The sequence below is a fragment of the Triticum urartu genome, chromosome 2, assembly GCF_003073215.2.
Source record: "Triticum urartu cultivar G1812 chromosome 2, Tu2.1, whole genome shotgun sequence".
NCBI lineage: Eukaryota > Viridiplantae > Streptophyta > Magnoliopsida > Poales > Poaceae > Triticum > Triticum urartu.
Window position 1 is genome coordinate 91,273,522 of NC_053023.1, and position 19,037 is coordinate 91,292,558.

Here is a 19,037-nt window from a genome sequence, read left to right on the forward strand (position 1 = left end):
GTAGTTACTTTTGTTCCTGAGGACATGGGAGAAGTCTTGCTGTTAGTAGTCATGTGAATTTGGCATTCATTCGATATTTTGATGAGATGCATGTTGTCTCTCCTCTAGTGGTGTTATGTGAACGTTGACTACATGACACTTCACAATTGTTTGGGCCTAGAGGAAGGCATTGGGGAGTAATAAGTTGATGATGGGTTGCTAGAGTGATAGAAGCTTAAACCCTAGTTTATGCGTTGCTTCGTAAGGGGCTGATTTGGATCCATATGTTTCATGCTATGGTTAGGTTTACCTTAATACTTTTGTTGTAGTTGCAGATGCTTGCAATAGAGGTTAATCATAAGTGGGATGCTTGTCCAAGAAAGGGCAGTACCCAAGCACCGGTCCACCCACATACCAAATTATCAAAGTACCGAACGCGAATCATATGAGCGTGATGAAAACTAGCTTGACGATATTCCCATGTGTCCTCGGGAGCGCTTTCTCTATATAAGAGTTTGTCCAGGCTTTTACTTTGCTACAAAAAGGATTGGGCCACCTTGCTGCACTTTATTTACTTTTGTTACTTGTTGCTCGTTACAATTTATCCTATCACAAAACTATCTGTTACCACTTATTTCAGTACTTGCAGAGAATACCTTGCTGGAAACTGCTTATCATTTCCTTCTGCTCCTTGTTCAGTTCGACACTCTTACTTATCGAAAGGACTATGATAGATCCCCTATACTTGTGGGTCATTAGGCGCGTGCGTGGACGGACGGCCGGCGTCGGAACGTTGCATATGACGAAGGCGGTGAGGTCGAGAATAGGATGTGCCGTCCCGGGCGGCCGCTCCGGGGCCAGGTCGAAGTCGATCCCCTGGGCGCTACCGAAGAGACGACGCGACACCGGGGTGGTGATGGCGAAGATGGTCCCGCCCGGACTGCGAAACCAGCAGCAGCGCGGTACCATAGTACCGCCCCATGGTGGGCGCCAACTGTCGTGGTATTCTCACGGGGGGTGCAAGACGACAGATGCCACAAGGTGGTTTTGTGTGAGGGCAAGACTGCTGCCGGAATATCCAAGGACGGGTATGCAAGTAGCACGCGCTAGTTTACCCAGGTTCGGGGCTCTCCGGAGAGAAAATACCCCTACTCATGCATGTCTGAGTATATGTGGTATGTATATCTAGTAGAGAGTTGCTCCTGGAGTTGTATCTGAGGTCAGTGCCATAGACATCTGGCCTCGTATATGCATATGAGCACAAGTGTGTGCTTGGCCGTGGGTGGATGGATGAATGGGTGTGTGTGCTAGCTAGCTTGCGAGTTAGCATGTATCCGTGGAGTGTGTTCATCCTGGATGGATGGATGGATAGCTAGTTAGCTTGCTAGCCTGTGTGAGGCCTTGTGGCCATATGTGTGTGTGAGCCTCCCCTGGTGCTCCTTATAAAGGGGAGCCCAGGGGACAAGGGATGGCTCACGTGACCAACTTCACTATTTGGGAGACAACGATGTGACATCTTGCACCTGCTACAGTGTATCACTATTGCTCAGCGGTGTCTGGGTATAGCCGTTTTGTCTGCGGTATGGCCATCGTGTCGGTGTCTTGTTGTTGTCGGGTCAGGCTGCAGTCGGCAGCCGGCTGGTCGGCGCTGTCTGCAGCCGGCAGCCGGCCGGGCAGAGCAGTCGGACGGGGAGCCGGCAGGAGCGGCCGGGCAGTCGGACTGAGGGGCCTTGCTAGCCTTGATGTCTTGATTTATTGTCTCGCCGTCTTCGGGGTATCCATGGCCAATTACTCCGACAGGGGTAGATTGGTAGGAAAAGACCATCGCTCATCCCCGACCGCCACTCATAAAGAGGACAATCAAAAAATATCTCATGCTCCAACTTCGTTACATAACGGTTCACCATACGTGCATGCTACGGGACTCACAAACCTTAACACAAGTATTTATCAAATTCAAAACTACTCACTAGCATGACTCTAATATCACCATCTTCATATCTCAAAACAATTATAAAGAATAAAACTTCTCATAGTATTCAATGCACTTTATATGAAAGTTTTTATTATATCCCTCTTGGCTGCCTATCATATTAGGACTAAATTCATGACCTAAGCAAATTACCAAGCTGTTATGTGATGCCCCCAATTCAATCGTACACTAATCATACACGCAAACGTGTACGATCAAGATCTGGGACTCACGAGAAGATATCACAACACAACTCTACAAATAAAATAAGTCATACAAGCATCATATTACAGGCCAGGGGCCTTGGGGGCTCGAATACAAGAGCTCGATCATGGACGAGTCAGTGGAAGCAACAATATCTGAGTACAGACATAAGTTAAACAAGTTGCCATAAGATGGCTAGCACAAACTGGGATACAAATCGAAAGAGGCGCAGGCCTCCTACCTGGGATCCTCCTAAACTATTCCTGGTCGTCGTCAGCGGCCTGTACGTAGTAGTAGGCACCTCCAGTGTAGTAGGAGTCATCGTCGACGGTGGCGTATGGCTCCTGGGCTCCAATGTTTGGTCGCAACAACCAGGTATAGAAAGGGGAAAAGGGGGAGCAAAGCAACCGTGAGTACTCATCCAAAATACTCGCAAGAAAGAAGCTACACTACATATGCATTGTTATCAATGATAGGGGTAGTATATGTGGACTGAACCCAGAATGCCAGAATAAGAGGAGGATAGCTAGTCCTATCGAAGACTATGGTTCTGGCAGCCTCCATCTTGAAGCAGAAGAAGAGAGTAGATGGTAAGTTAACCAAGTATCATCGCATAGCATAATCCTACCCGGCGATCCTCCCCTCGTCGCCCTGTGAGAGAGCGATCACCGGGTTGTATCTGGCACCTGGAAGGGTGTATTATATTAAGTATATGGTTCTAGTTGTCATAAGGTCAAGGTACATCTCTGGGTCGTCCTTTTACCAAGGGACACGGCTATTTGAATAGATAAACTTCCCTGTAGGGGTGCACCACATTTCCTAACACGCTCAATCCCCTTTGGCCGGACACACTTTCCTAGGCAAAATAGAGAGGTCAGCACGCCGGTCTAAATCCTATAGCGCAGGGGTCTGGGCCCATCGCCCATTGCACACTTGCACGTTGCGAACGCGGCCGGAAACGGACCTAGCCTCCCTAATACAAGAGGAGGCGTTCCATTCCAATCCAATGCGCGCCGCTCAGTCGCTGACGTCAAGAAGGCTCCAGCTGATACCACGACGTCGAGTGCCCATAACTGATCCCGCGTAGTTGGTTAGTGCGTATAGGCCAATGACCAGACTCAGATCAAATACCCAAATCTCGTTAAGCGTGTTAATTGAATTAACCGCGGACGCTGACCAGGGCCAGGCACACCTCTCTCCTAGGTGGTCTCAACCTACCATGTTGCTTCGCCACAAAGGTTCACTCAGAGGGCCGTCAGGACAAACGTCCTTTTGGTCCTATTCTATGAATCACTCGTGGGTACTCTACGAGCCGACCCGACTTTAGTCAGCACAAGTATCATATATTATGTATAAGTATATACTCGTGATCACCTCCCGAGTGATCACGGCCCGATAGTATAGCATGCTAGACGGACAAGAATGTAGGGCCACTGATGGAATGCTAGCATCCTATACTAAGCATTTAGGATTGCAGGTAAAGGTAACAACAGTAGTAGCAAAGACAGGCTATGCATCAGGATAGGATTAACGGAAAGCAGTAACATGCTACACTACTCTAATGCAAGCAGTAGAGAGAGGAATAGGCGATATCTGGTGATCAAGGGGGGCTTGTCTGGTTGCTCTGGCAAGTAGGGGTCATCAACAACGTAGTCGACCGGGGAACTAGCAGTGACGTCAGTCTCGTAGTCTATCAGAGAGAAGAGGGGGGAGAAACAATGAATACAATGCAAACAAATGCATATCGATGCATGACATGACAAGTAATGGTACCAGCTATGCCCTAACGCAGTAAGAGGTGATACCATTGAAGTGGGCAAACATCCAGGAAAGTATCCCTAGTGTTTCGTGCTTTTAGACAAATGGACCGGAGGGGGAATGTTGTGTGTTCTCTATGCTAGGGATGTGTGGCGGACGAACGGGCTGCGAAATCGGATTCGTCTCGTCGTTCTGAGCAACTTTCATGTACAAAGTTTTTCCATCCGAGCTATGATTTATTTTATATTAATTTTAAAGTTATAATCATTTTTAGGATTTATTTAATTATTTTAAATCAACATTATCCAGAATAGTGTTTGCTGATGTCATCATGACGTCGACAGTCAACAGAGCGTTGACTGGGTCAAATTGATGTGTGGGTCCCGCATGTCATACTCTGTTTATTCTAATTAGGGTTTAACTAATGTAATTATTGTTTAATTAATTACAATAGTTAATTAGGTTAATTAAACATAATTAATTAAGTTAACTAATTAATTAATATTTTTTTATTTTTTTATTCATTTTAAATCTTTTTATATTTTTATTTTTAACTCGTTCCCAGGCTGGGCCCCACATGTCTGTGTCCCAGAGGGGGCATACCGGTTCGGACGGTAGCGGGCGTCGGGCACCGCTCGATATGGCGCAGCGGGCGCCCACCTGCTGCCACAGGCGCGGCCAACGGGGGGGAGGCACTACGAGCCCGGGGCGCACGCTCGCCGGCGGGCGGTTACGGCGCAGGGGGTCGGCGGCGGAGCAGGGGCTGGCGCAAGAGGGGGGTAAGCCGCGGAAGCGCGGGGCGGAGCAGGTGCGGCTCAACAGCAGGTGAAGGCGGGGGGCATCCGGGCGGCGCTGCGGCCAGGGGGCGCCGTCGTGGGCGAGGCCGGCCGGCCGCAGCGGCCGAGCGCGGCGGTAGCGAGGCGTCGAGGAGGCACCGCGGTAGGCGGAGGGTTCGCGCGAGGGGGGCGGGGCCAGGCGCATGCACAGAGGCATGGCCGGGCGCGGCCCGCAGCGGAGCAAGGGCCAGTGCAGGGGCCGCGATCGTCGGCGGGCGCGAGCGTTGGGCGGAGCTGCGGGCGCGACCGAAGCAGCTGCGAGCAGGAGGAGGCGAGGCGGGCGTGCGGGGCAGCAGAAGCGGTGAGCAAGGCGGAGGGGTGGCCAGGTTGGCGCGGGGGCGCGCGCGAGCGGGGGCTGCGGGGCGATGCGAGCTAGGGGGAGCGATGGCGCGGCCGGCGCGGTTGGGGCGCGTGCGGGGACGAGTGTTTACGGGGGCCGACGCGTGCGGTGACCGCGGCGACGAGCGCGAGCGCGCGCACAGCGCGGGCAGGCGGGGGTCGCGCAAGGGTGAGAGGAGGGAGAGAGGCTCACAGTGGATCGTAGGGTATGGGGCAACGGGGCACGGGGAGGAGGTCGGAGATGAGGCGACGCAGGGGAGGAAGCGACGTGGGCGTTCGACGCGGTGTTCCTGGTCGGCGGCAACGGTCGATCTGAGCGGCGTTGGGGCGGTGGGTCCTTGCCCCCGATCTCGATCCAGATCGGGAGGGAGGGGAAGGAGCGAGCGATGTGGGAGAAGTGGGTGCGGTCATGCGTTAGGGTTTCTGGTAGTGGGGGGTTATGGAGGGAAGTGGGTGGAGCGGCCTGGGCCAGTTGGGCCGGCCTGGCTCTTGGTTAGCTGGGCCAGTTGGCCCAGGGGGTTTGGGGGGGTTCTTTTTCTCTTTAATTTTGTTAGGTTTGTTTTATTTTATTTTTATTTATTTATTACTTTTTCTGTTTTAATTAAATTTAAAATATTTCGGCATTATGTAAAAGTATGTTTCGTCACAATAATTACCTATGCATTAAATGACACCCTCCAAATATTTTAGTTTTAGTGTTTGAAATTTTTTGATGTTCGACAAAAATTCAAATTTGAATTCGAATCGTTTTGAACTAATGTGAGATTAGCGACAGTAACAGAGGTGACGTGGCATCATTAGCATGGGTTTACTGTATGCTGCCTCTTGAGCATGCGTTGGTTTTCCCTTGAAGAGGAAAGGATGATGCAACAAAGTAGCGTAAGTATTTCCCTCAGTTTTTGGGAACCAAGGTATCAAACCAGTAGGAGGTAACACGCAAGTACCTAGTACCTGCACAAACAAACAAGAACCTCGCAACCAACGTGATAAAGGGGTTGTCAATACCTTCACAGTGACTTGCGAAAGTGAGATCTGATAGACATAATAAGATAAATATTTTTGGTATTTTTATTGTATAGATTGGAAAATAAAGATTGCAAAATAAACAACGATAGAAATAGCAAGTAGATAGGAAAATAATATGATGGAAGATAGACCCAGGGGCCATAGGTTTCACTAGTGGCTTCTCTCAAGATAACAAATTGCTGTCGAGTAATTGATAGAAAAGCACATAGTTGTGAGAATATCTAGGCATGATCATGTATATAGGCATCATGTCCGTGACAAGTAGACCGAAACGATTCTGCATCTACTACTATTACTCCACACATCGACCGCTATCCAGCATGCATCTAGAGTATTAAGTTCATAAGAGCAGACTAACACATTAGGCAAGATGACATGATGTAGAGGGATAAACTCAAGCAATATGATATAAACCCCATCTTTTTATCCTCGATGGCGAAAAAAAATACGTGCCTTGCTGCCCCTGCTATCACTGGGAAAGGACACTGCAAGATTGAACCTAAAGCTAAGCACTTCTCCCATTGCAAGAAAGATCAATCTAGTAGGCCAAACAAAACTGATAATTCGAAGAGACTTGCAAAGATATTTAAATCATGCATATAAGAATTCAGAGAAGAACCAAATATTGTTCATTGATAATTTTGATCATAAACCCACAATTCATCGGATCTCGACAAACACACCGCAAAAATAATTGCATCAAATATATCTCCAAGAGAATCAAGGAGAACTTTGTATTGAGATCCAAAGAGAGAGAAGAAGCCATCTAGCTAATAACTATGGACCCGAAGGTCTGTGGTAAACTACTCACACATCATCGGAGAGGCTATGATGTTGATGTAGAAGCCCTCCGTGATCGATTCCCCCTCCGGCGGAGCGTCGGAAAAGGCCCCAATATGGGATCTCACCGGTATAGAAGGTTGCGGCGGTGGAAATAGGGTTTTGTGGTGCTCTCGGATGTTTTTGGGGTATATGAGTATATATAGGCGAAAGAAGTAGGTCAGTGGAGCCACGAGGGGCCCACGAGGGTGGGGGGCACGCCTACCCCCCTGGGCGCGCCCTCCTACCTCGTGGCCGCCTCGTTTCTTCCTTGACGTCCACTCCAAGTCTCCTGAATTGCGTTTCTTCCAAAAATAACTCTCCCGAAGGTTTCATTCCGTTTGGATTCCGTTTGATTTTCCTTTTCTACGAAACACTGAAATTGGCAAAAAAACAGCAATTTGCACTGGGCCTTTGGTTAGTAGGTTAGTCCAAAAAATAATATAAAAAGGTATATTAAATCCCATTAAACATCCAAAATAGATAATATAATAGCATGGAACAATCAAAAATTATAGACGTTGGAGATGTATCACTGTAGCATAATTATCTGGGTGTTACAAAACTCCTCCACTACAAGAAATCTCATCCCAAGATTTGGGAGGTAGAAGGAAATAGTGCGGGTTATTCATCACGCAGGCGGTCCTCGCGCTCCCTAGTGGATTCATCTTCAGGGTGATGTGACCAATGGACCTTGAGGAATTTGATCGCCTTCTTACGTGTGCGGTGTTTAGCTTGGTCGAGAATGCGGACCGGATGCTCTATATAGGAGAGGTCCTGTTACAATTTGAGCACTTCATGATCCACTACTCGGATTGGGTCCTTGAAGCAGCGGTGGAGCTATGACACGTGGAACACATCATGAACCTGAGAAAGGTTCGGCGGATGCTCCAGTTGATATGCCACTTTTCCATGCCTTTCGAGAAAAGTGAAGGGACCGACATAGCGAGGAGCTAGCTTGCCCTTGATCCCTAAGCGGTGAGCACCCTTCATTGGTGTAACTCGAAGATAGGCCTTTTCGCCAGGTTGATAGACCATGTCTTTGTGATGACGGTCATACTGACTTTTCTGACGTGACTAAGCAGTCTTGAGATTCTCGCGAATAATGCGGACTTGTTCTTCGGCATGTTGGATAATAGCTGGACCAAAAAGTGGACGTTCCCCAGTTTTTGACCAGTTCAGAGGGGTTTGGCACTTCCGTCCATATAGCACTTCGAAGGTGGCCATCTTCAGACTAGCCTGATAGCTATTATTATCAGAGAACTCAGCATACGGGAGAGAGTCCTCCCATTTCTTGCCGAAGGAAATTACACAAGCTCGAAGTATGTATTCGAGAGCTTGGTTGACACGTTCAACTTGTCCTTGCGACTGAGGATGAAACGCAGTACTGAACGACAGTTGAGTTCCCATAGCTTCTTGGGAACTTGCCCAGAATCTTGAAGTGAACAAGCTTCCACGGTCTGAACTGATAACTAGTGGAATACCATGAAGTGAAACAATTCTAGACATGTAGAGAGTTGCAAGCTGACTAGCAGTGATTGTTTCTTTGACTGCCAGAAAATGTGTAACTTTAGAAAGCCGGTCAATGACAACAAGAATAGCATCATTACCTTTTTGCGATTTGGGAAATCCAGTGATGAAGTCCATTTCAACATGGTCCCATTTCCATTCATGAATAGAGATAGGTTGCAGAGTTCCGGCAGGCCTTTGATGCTCTGCTTTGATGCGACGGCAAACATCACACTCAGCAACATATCGAGCAATGTCTTGCTTCATATTAGACCATCAGAATCTCTGACGAATGTCTTGGTACATCTTTGTACTACCGAGATGAATAGACAAAAGCGTATCATGAGCTTCTTTCATAACCCCTTAGCCTGATCCAGGTTTTTCCTCAAACATGGTATCACTAGGCAGCCTTTGAAGTACAAGGCGTCATCATCGGCGATAGTGAAGAATGCGGGCTTTCCTTCTGCGAGATAGCATTTAATCTTCTCGACTTCAGAGTCATAAAATTGAATAGTCTTGATACCGTCTATGAGATCTGGACGACAACCAGGGTATTTAGAGAACCCTTAGTAACAACACGAAGATTCATCATTTGGAACTCTGGGGGAGGGGGAGCGAGTGCACCAGGAGGGACAATATGAAGGTTCAGCTTTCTAAATTCTTCGACAAGCAAGAGCTGAACTTTTCGAACCTGGAGGTGGTTGTAGTAAGACTTGCGGCTCAAGGCATCAGCCATTACATTAGCCTTGCCTGGGGTATAGGAAATACCCAAGTCAAAGTCTACAATAGTCTCCATCCATCTCTGCTGACGGAGGTTCAGGTCTGGCTGAGTAAACAGATACTTCAGACTTGGGTGCTTGATGAAGATCTCGCAATGATTACCGAAAAGGTAATATCGCCACTGCTTCAGTGCATGAATGACAGGAGCAAGCTCGAGGTCATGAAATGGGTAGTTTTCTTCGTGAGGGCGCAATTGACGAGAGGCATAAGCAGTCACTTTGCGCTCTTGCATTAGGACAAAGCCTAATCCTTGACGGGAAGCGTCGCAGTAAATGACGAACTCCTTAGTATCAGGTGGAGCAAGCACTAGGGCAGAAGTCAACTTGTCTTTGAGTGCCTGGAAACTTTCCTGACTTTGGTCTGCCCATTGGAACTTGACACCCTTATGCAACAGGTTAGTCAGAGGCCTGGCAATCTTGGAGAAGTTATCGACAAATCGACGGCAATTGCTGGCGAGTCCGAGAAAACTTCTGACTTGCTTGACATTCTTCGAAGGAGTCCAATCGAGTCTTCTCACTTGGAGAACTTGGAGAACTTGACTCGTTCAGGGTTGACAGCAATACCATCCTTGGAGATGACATGCCCAAGATAGGTTACTTCGGGAAGCCAGAATTCACACTTGGAGAACTTGGCATATAGTTGATACTCTTGAAGCTTTTCCAGCACAAGACGAAGATGTTCAGCATGTTCTTCTTTGTTCTTAGAAAATACCAGGATATCATCCAAATAAACCACGATGAACTTGTCAAGGTAATCCATGAATATATAGTTCATCACACGAGAGAAGGTGGCTGGAGAATTGGTTAAGCCAAATGACATGACGGTGTGCTCGTATGACCCATATCGAGTCACGAAGGCGGTCTTTGGGATATCCTTTTTGCGAACACAGATCTGGTGGTAACCCAACCTCAAGTCAAGTTTGGAGAACACTGATGAACCAGCCAGTTGATCATACAGATCATTGATCCGAGGGAGGGGATATTTGTTCTGGATAGTTGTTTCTTTAATAGGACGGTAGTCTTGGACTAATCGGTTCGTCCTATCCTTCATCTTAACAAAGAGAGAAGGTGCTCCCCATGGAGAGCAACTAGGGCGAATGAAACCTTTGCGAAGAGATTTGTCTATTTCCTCCTTAAGCTCAGTGAGTTCATGCGGTGGCATCTTGTAGGGTCGTTTGGCTATAGGAGTGGTGCCTGGTTTCAAGTCGATGATGAATTCGACAGCTCTAGCAGGGGGAATCCCTGGAAGTTCTTTAGGAAAGATATCTTGGAATTCGCGAACAACGGGAATGTTTTCAATGCCCTCGAGTGGTGCAGAGTTCAATGCATTCAAGGCATAAAGCCTTGCCTCAGCATTCTGAACCAGGAGGGCATTGTAGCTTATTATTTCATCAGAAGGGTGTAGAAGATGGACGGTCTTAGTGGCGCAAACTATAGAAGCAGTATGCGCTTTCAACCAATCCATTCCCAGAATGAGATCAATGCTACAAGACTTCAGAACAATGGGAGAGACAAGGAATTCTAGTCCTTCGATTTCAACGGGAACGTCGTGACTAACCAAAGAGGTTTGACATTGGCTCGCAGGGGTGTGTACCATTGTCACAGTGTTCATCTCTTTGTATTTAATGCCATGCATGAATGCAAACTCGGCTGATATGAACGAATGCGATGCTCCTGTATCAAATAAAATGGATGCTGGTACAAAATTTATGAGGAGTGTACCCATCACAGTAGCAGGCTAGTTTAGAACTTCATTGAGATCAACGTGGTTGGCATGAACAGACCATAAGACTTAGCATTGTTGTTGCAGGGCTGGTTGCTTCCACGGCCAGCTGCGGGAAGGGCCAGTTGATTCTGGTTCTGGTTGCATTCCCTAGCACGGTGTCCTGGTTGTCCACACCTGAAGCACACACCATTATTGGGAGTGGGAGCAGGAGCTCGGGGTGGTGGTGCTGGAAGCCTTGGCTGCCTAGGTGGTGGAGGAGGTAGACGAGGTGCGGCATAGGACTGCCTTGGAGCAGGTGTAGTTGGCTGGTACATGCTGTTGGGAATCCGTATCCTATGCTTCTGTGAGGACAGGCCCGAAGTTGAGCCTGTGTCACGGTTGCGCCTGTGAGAGCTCTGGTGTTCCTGCAGACTAGTTTCGACATTGATGGCCTTGTCCACCAAGGTGGCGAAATCAGCAAAGTCATGCACTAGAAGTGTGAGCTTGATGTCAGCTTGAAGGCCATCACGGAACTTCTCCTGTCTGCGTGCATCAGTTGCAATGTCTTCTTCAGCATAGCGGGACAAGTCTAGAAACTCCCACCGATAAGCTTCCACAGTTTTGTTGCCTTGGGTGAGGTTGCGGAACTCGCACTTCTTCCGGTCCATGACTCCTTGAGGAATGAAGCGGGCACGAAAAGTAGCTTGAAAGTCTGGCCAGGTGATGATTGTTCCAACCGGCAGAGTACGCCTGTGGCTGTCTCACCATTGAGCTGCGGGTCCTTTCAGGAAGAATGAAGCAAAGGTGACATAGTTGGCATGGTGATGTCACGGAGCCAGTCATCAGCATCTAGAGGCTGAGTTGAGCTGCGGTACATAGTTGGGTTGAGGCGCATGAAATCCTGCAGAGTCACCTGAGCTGGCTGCTGGTTCATATTGGGGCGAGGAAACTGAGCCATAATATTCTCCATGAACTGGTGATTCAGCTCAAACTGTTGCATCATACCATCCATGTACTCAGGCGGTGGTGGGGGATTGGCACCATGACCACGACCACCTGGTCTAACCATCCTGCTAATATATAACAGGGGTAGTTCAACATTGGGAAATTTGCAAAGACAAGAATCATTCATGATGAAACATGCATAATGAAAGGAGCATGATAGATACTTCATAGTTGTCGGCATATCTTACAAAAGGGATCATGCATAGAGTTCGGTACACAGAGTTTAGTAAATATACTAAAGACATCATAGGCGGCATGCAGGCTCGCGGCAAATGCATCTAATACTAATAAGCAGGCCTACATCAATCCCAGGAGGAACTATGGAGGTAGGTGTAGCCTGACCGCTGGTAGTGACGCGATGGGAAGTCCTCCACGTCAGTAGCCTGGGGTCCGCGGATACTCTGGTGCAGAACCTGACGCTTAGGTGGCAGAAGAGGACCAAGTGCGGGAGAGTAACCTCCCACATCTGGCCAGCCGACTCCTTGGAGCATCACGGTCCTGGCTGGGTAGATCACAGATCGCGACAGCTCACCAGATCGGACAAGGGGTGCAACAGCGTCAGAGCATGGTAAAGGTGCTCACGGGTGGTGTAAAACTCGTGGCGAAGAGCTCGGTTAGCTCTATCCAGCCCATCAGCATGCAGAGCCTGGTTCTGATGGTAGAAGGGCTCTTGGGTGACAGTGCAGTAGGCAACAGTGTAGTACCCCTCCCCACCAACATAGGATGCGATAGCAATGTGCCTGAAAGGGGAGGTGTCCAACTCCCGATACTCTCCACGAAGACGTGTCAGAGTAGCATAAGCAGCATCGTGTACTGCCATATCGATAGTCACTCCAACACCATGAGCAGTGTGCATCACAGTAGTGGAGTCATACTCCCGAGAGTAGAGGTGGACGATGGCACGGTACTGCTCCTGGTTAAAGTCCTGGTAAGCTCGTACACGGTGTACTTAGGGTGCCAGCAATAACCTAGATAGGTCATCATCTCCGCTAACACAGCAGGTGAACATGGGACACCAATGGACGTCGTGTGTCGCACGACCTGCGTCATGGGAAAAACAAAGATGTTTCAAAGGAGTCAAATGATAGTGTGGGTATTGCTCAAAATACTACTCTAAGGAATAACTAGGGCTTATCCAACTTTGGGGTGAATGTGGTCACAGGATCCTAATGTTAGAGTTAGTAAATTCGTTTAACCCGAGTAGAAGAGAGTTCAGAGTCCCAGAGTAAGGATCGACGAGTAAAAGATCCTAATACGACCCAAATGGAGACATGGGCCCGTAAGACACACAGCCATGTTAGTAAAAGTTGTGTAATGTCTAGACTCGACTTCAGCCAAGGAGTGTGGAAGGAGGATTCCTACAAGCAGTCGGCTCTGATACCAACTTGTGACACCCCTGATTCAATCATACACTAATCATACACGCAAACGTGTACGATCAAGATCACGGACTCACGGGAAGATATCACAACACAAATCTACAAAAAAAAGTCATACACGCATCACATTACAAGCCAGGGACCTCGAGGGCTCGAATACAAGAGCTCAATCATAGACGAGTTAGCGGAAGCAACAATATCTAAGTACAGACATAAGTTAAACAAGTTGCTATAAGATGGCTAGCACAAACTGGGATACACATCGAAAGAGGCGCGGGCCTCTTTCCTGGGATCCTCCTAAACTACTCCTAGTCGTCGTCAGCGGCCTGTACGTAGTAGTAGGCACCTCCAGTGTAGTAGGAGTCGTCGTCGACGGTGGCGTCTGGCTCCTGGGCTCCAACGTCTGGTCGCAACAACCGGGTATAGAAAGGGGGAAAAGGGGGAGCAAAGTGATACGTCTCCAACGTAGCTATACTTTTTTATGGTTCCATGCTATTATATTATCTTTTTTGCATGTTTAATGGGCTTTATTATACACTTTTATATTATTTTTGGGACTAACCTACTAACCCAAGGCCCAGTGCAAATTGCTATTTTTTTGCCTATTTCAGTGTTTCGCAGAAAAGGAATATCAAACGGAATCCAAACGGAATGAAACCTTCGGGAGAGTTATTTTTGGAACAAATGTGATCTAGGGGACTTGGAGTAGACATCAAGAAAGGAGCGAGGAGGCCACGAGGCAGGGTGGCGCGCCTGCCCCCCTAGGCGTGCCCCCACCCTCATGGGCCCCTTGCAGCTCCACCGACCTACTTCTTCCTCCTATATATATCCATATGCCCCAAAAATATCCAGGAGCACCACGAAACCCTATTTCCACTGCCGCGACCTACTGTACCCAAGAGATCCCATCTTGGGGCCTTTTCCGGAGCTCCGCCAGAGGGGGAATAGATCACGGAGGGCTTGTACATCAACACCATAGCCTCTCCGATGATGTGTGAGTAGTTTATGACAGACCTTCGGGTCCTTAGTTATTTGCTATATGGCTTCTTCTCTCTCTTTGGATCTCAATACAATGTTCTCCTCGATCTTCTTGGAGATACATTCGATGTAATTCTTTTTGCGTTGTGTTTGTCGAGATCCGATGAATTGTGGGTTTATGATCAAGTTTATCTATGAACAATATTTGATTCTTCTCTGGAATCTTTTATGTATGATTTGTTATCTTTGCAAGTCTCTTCGAATTATCAGTTTGTTTGGCCTACTAGATTGATCTTTCTTGGAATGGGAGAAGTGCTTAACTTTGGGTTCAATCTTGCGGTGCCATTTCCCAGTGACAGCAGGGGCAGCAAGGCACGTATTGTATTGTTGCCATCGAGGATAAAAAGACGGGGTTTATATCATGTTGCTTGAGTTTATCCCCCTAAATCATGTCATCTTGCCTAATGAGTTACTCTGTCCTTATGAACTTAATACTCTAGATGCATGCTGGATAGCAGTCGATGTGTGGAGTAATAGTAGTATATGCAGAATCGTTTCGGTCTACTTGTCGCGGATGTGATACCTATATACATGATCATGCCTAGATATTCTCATAATTATTCACTTTTCTATCAACTGCTCTCAAAAATTTGTTTACCCACCGTAATACTTGTGCTATCTTGAGAGAAGCCACTAGTGAAACCTATGGCCCCGGGTCTACCTTCTATCATATAAGTTTCCAATCCATTTTACTTTGCAATCTTTACTTTCAATCTGTACCATAAAAATACCAAAAAGTATTTATCTTATTATCTCTATCAGATCTCACTCTCGTAAGTGACTGTGAAGGGATTGACAACCCCTTTATCACGTTGGTTGCGAGGTTCTTATTTGTTTGTGTAGGTGTGAGGTGACTTGCGTGTAGTCTCCTACTGGATTGATACCTTGGTTCTCAAAAACTGAGGGAAATACTTACGCTACTTTGCTGCATCACCCTTTCCTCTTCAAGGGAAAACCAACGCGGTGCTCAAGAGGTAGCAAGAAGGATTTCTGGTGCCATTGCCGGGGAGATCTACGCACAAGTCAAGACATACCAAGTACCCATCACAAGTTCTTATCCCTCGCATTACATTATTTGCCATTTGCCTCTCGTTTTCCTCTACCCCACTTCACCTTTGCCGTTTTATTCGCCCTCTTCCGTTCGTCCTTCTGTTTTCTCGTGTTACCATGTGCCTTCTATTAGCTTGCATCTTCGCTTGCTAATTATCTACTGTTATGGATCCTCATCCTCTTGCTAATCTTTTTAAGAGATCCAATTATGACGAACCAATTGCTAGTGAGTTGAGTGCACTTGATTATCTTTATGGAGTTTTGCTTGAAATCCGTGAATCTGAAAATTGTGATCAAGTGCTTTATAAAGTGATTCACGATAGATCTTTGAATAAAAAGCGTGATTGAAATGATGTTATTATAAATTCTATGAATGCCAATTGTGCTAATAATATGCAAAACCCTAAGCTTGGGGATGCTAGTTTTGCTATGTCTACTACTTGTTGCAATGATCATGATTGGGGCGATTCTTCTTATGATCTTGAAAGTTTATTTAAGCCCCATGATGAATATAGGATTGGTAATAATGTTTGCAATATTGAAAGTGGGTTTGGAAGAGTGTAAAATTTAGATCCCATGTATTTGGAGAATGTTCAATCTTATGAAATTTTTGATAAAGGTGGGTTTGGAGAGGTCATGGCTTTAGTTAATGTTAATCCCACTATTTTGGAAGAGTGTCAACTTCACATGCATGTGGATCGTGTTGAAAATATTTTATGTGATAGCTATTTTGTTGAATTTGCTAATGATCCCACATGTAATTATCATGAGAGAGGAAAATATGGTTGTATAAATTTGCATGTTACTAAATTACCTCTGGTCATGTTGAGATTGCTATCATTTCTTTCCGCTTCCTTGCATATGCTAGTTTTTGCTTGCTATGATAATTTGTTTGCCTATATGATGCCTATGCATAGGAAATATGTTAGACTTAGATGTTTTTATCACGTGTTTTATGATGCTCTCTTTTCTGCTTCAATTCTTGTCTTTCTTGTGAGCATCATTGAAATCTATTATGCCTAGCTAGCGGCGTTAAACGATAGTGCTTGTTGGGAGGCAACCCAATTTTATTTTTTTTCTTTATTTTTAGTTCTGTTTAATAATAAATAATTCATCTAGCCTCTTTTTATATGTGGTTTTTTGCTTTTAATTAGTGTTTGTGCCAAGTAGAACCTTTGGGAAGAGTTGGGGGGAGTTTTTGCGATCTTGCTGTAAAACAGAAACTTTAGCGCTCACGAGATTTGCTGCCATTTTTTATTGCAGAGTGTGATTAGGTTGATTCTTTTTGAAAATGTTTAATAGACAAATTCCTCAATTCCACCAATTTATTTCCTAATTGTTTGGGTTACAGAAGTATTCGAAACCTACAGATTACTACAGACTGTTCTGTTTTTGACAGATTCTATTTTTCGTGTGTTGTTTGCTTATTTTGATGAATCTATGACTAGTATTGGAGGTTATGAACCATAGAGAAGTTGGAATACAGTAGGTTTAACACCAATATAAATAAAGAATGATTTCATTACAGTACCTTAAGAGCTGGTTTGTTTTCTTATATTAACGGAGCTCATGAGATTTTCTGTTGAGTTTTGTGTTGTGAAGTTTTCAAGTTTTGGGTAAAGATGTGATGGATTATGGAATAAGGAGTGGCAAGAGCCTAAGATTGGGTATGTCCAAGGCACCCCAAGGTAAAATTCAAGGACAACCAAAATCCTAAGCTTGGGGATGCCCCGGAAGGCATCCCGTCTTTCGTCTTCGTCCATCAGTAACTTTACTTGAGGCTATATTTTTATTCACCACATGATATGTGTTTGGCTTGGAGCGTCTTGTATGATTTGAGTCTTTCCTTTTTAGTTTACCACAATCATCCTTTCTGTACACACCTTTTGGGAGAGACACACATGAATAAGAATTTATTAGAATACTCTATGTGCTTCACTTATATCTTTAGAGCTAGATAATTTTGCTCTAGTGCTTCACTTATATCTTTTAGAGCACGGTGGTGGTTTTATTTTATAGAAATTATTGATCTATCATGCTTCACTTATATTATTTTGAGAGTCCTTTAGGACAGCATAGTAATTTGCCTTGGCTATAAAATTGGTCCTAATATGATAGGCATCCAAGATTGGTATAATAAAAACTTTCATAAAAAGTGCATTGAATACTAAGAGAAGTTTGATACTTGATTATTGTTTTTAGATATGAAGATGGTGATATTAGAGTTGTGCTAGTTGAGTAGTTGTGAATTTGAGAAATACTTGTTTTGAAGTTTGCAAGTCCCGTAGCATGCACGTATGGTAACCGTTGTGTAACAAATTTGAAACATGAGGTGTTCTTTGATTGTCTTCTTTATGAGTGGCGGTCAGGGACGAGCGATGGTCTTTTCCTACCAATCTATCCCCCTAGGAGCATGCACGTAATGCTTGGTTTTTTATTACTTGTAGATTTTTGCAATAAGTATGGAGTTCTTTATGACTAATGTTGAGTCCATGGATTATACGCACTCTCACCTTTCCATCATTGCTAGACTCTTCGGTACCGTGCATTGCCCTTTCTCACCTTGAGAGTTCGTCCAAACTTCGCCGGTGCATCCAAACCCCATGATATGATATGCTCTATCACACATAAACCTCCTTATATCTTCCATAAAACAGCCACCATACCTACCTATTATGGCATTTCCATGGCCATTCCGAGATATATTGCCATGCAACTTTCCATCGTTTCATTTATGACACGCTTCATCATTGTCATATTGCCTTGCATGATCATGTAGTTGACATCATATTTCTGGCAAAGCCACCATGCATAATTTATCATACATGTCACTCTTGATTCATTGCCCTTCCCGGTACAACGCCGGAGGCATTCATATAGAGTCATATTTTGTTCTAGTATCGAGTTGTAATCATTGAGTTGTAAGTAAATAGAAGTGTGATGATCATCATTAATAGAGCATTGTCCCAAATAAAAAAAAGGGGAAATGCCAAATAAAAAAGAAAGGCCCAAAAAAAGAGAAATAAAAAGGGACAATGCTACTATCCTTTTTTCCACACTGGTGCTTCAAAGTAGCACCATGATCTTTATGCTAGAGAGTCTCTTGTTTTGTCACTTTCATATACTATTGGGAATTTTTCATTATAGAACTTAGCTTGTATATTCCAACAAAGGGCTTCCTCAAATTCCCTAGGTCTTCATGAGCAAGGAAGTTGGATGCACACCCACTTAGTTTCTTTTGTTGAGCTTTCATACATTTATAGCTCTAGTGCATCCGTTGCATGGCAATCCCTACTCCTTGCGTTGACATCAATTGATGGGCATCCCCCTAGCCCGTTGATTAGCCGCGTCGATGTGAGACTTTCTCATTTTTTGTCTTCTCCACATAACCCCCATCATCATATTCTATTCCACCCATAGTGCTATATCCATGGCTCACGCCTATGTATTGCGTGAAAATTTACAAATGTTTGAGATTACTAAAGTATGCAAAAATTGCTTGGCTTGTCATCGGGGTTGTGCATGATGAGAGCATTCTTGTGTGACGAAAATGGAGCATGACCAAACTATATGATTTTGTAGGGATAAACTTTCTTTGGCCATGTTATTTTAAGAAGACATGATTGCTTAGTTAGCATG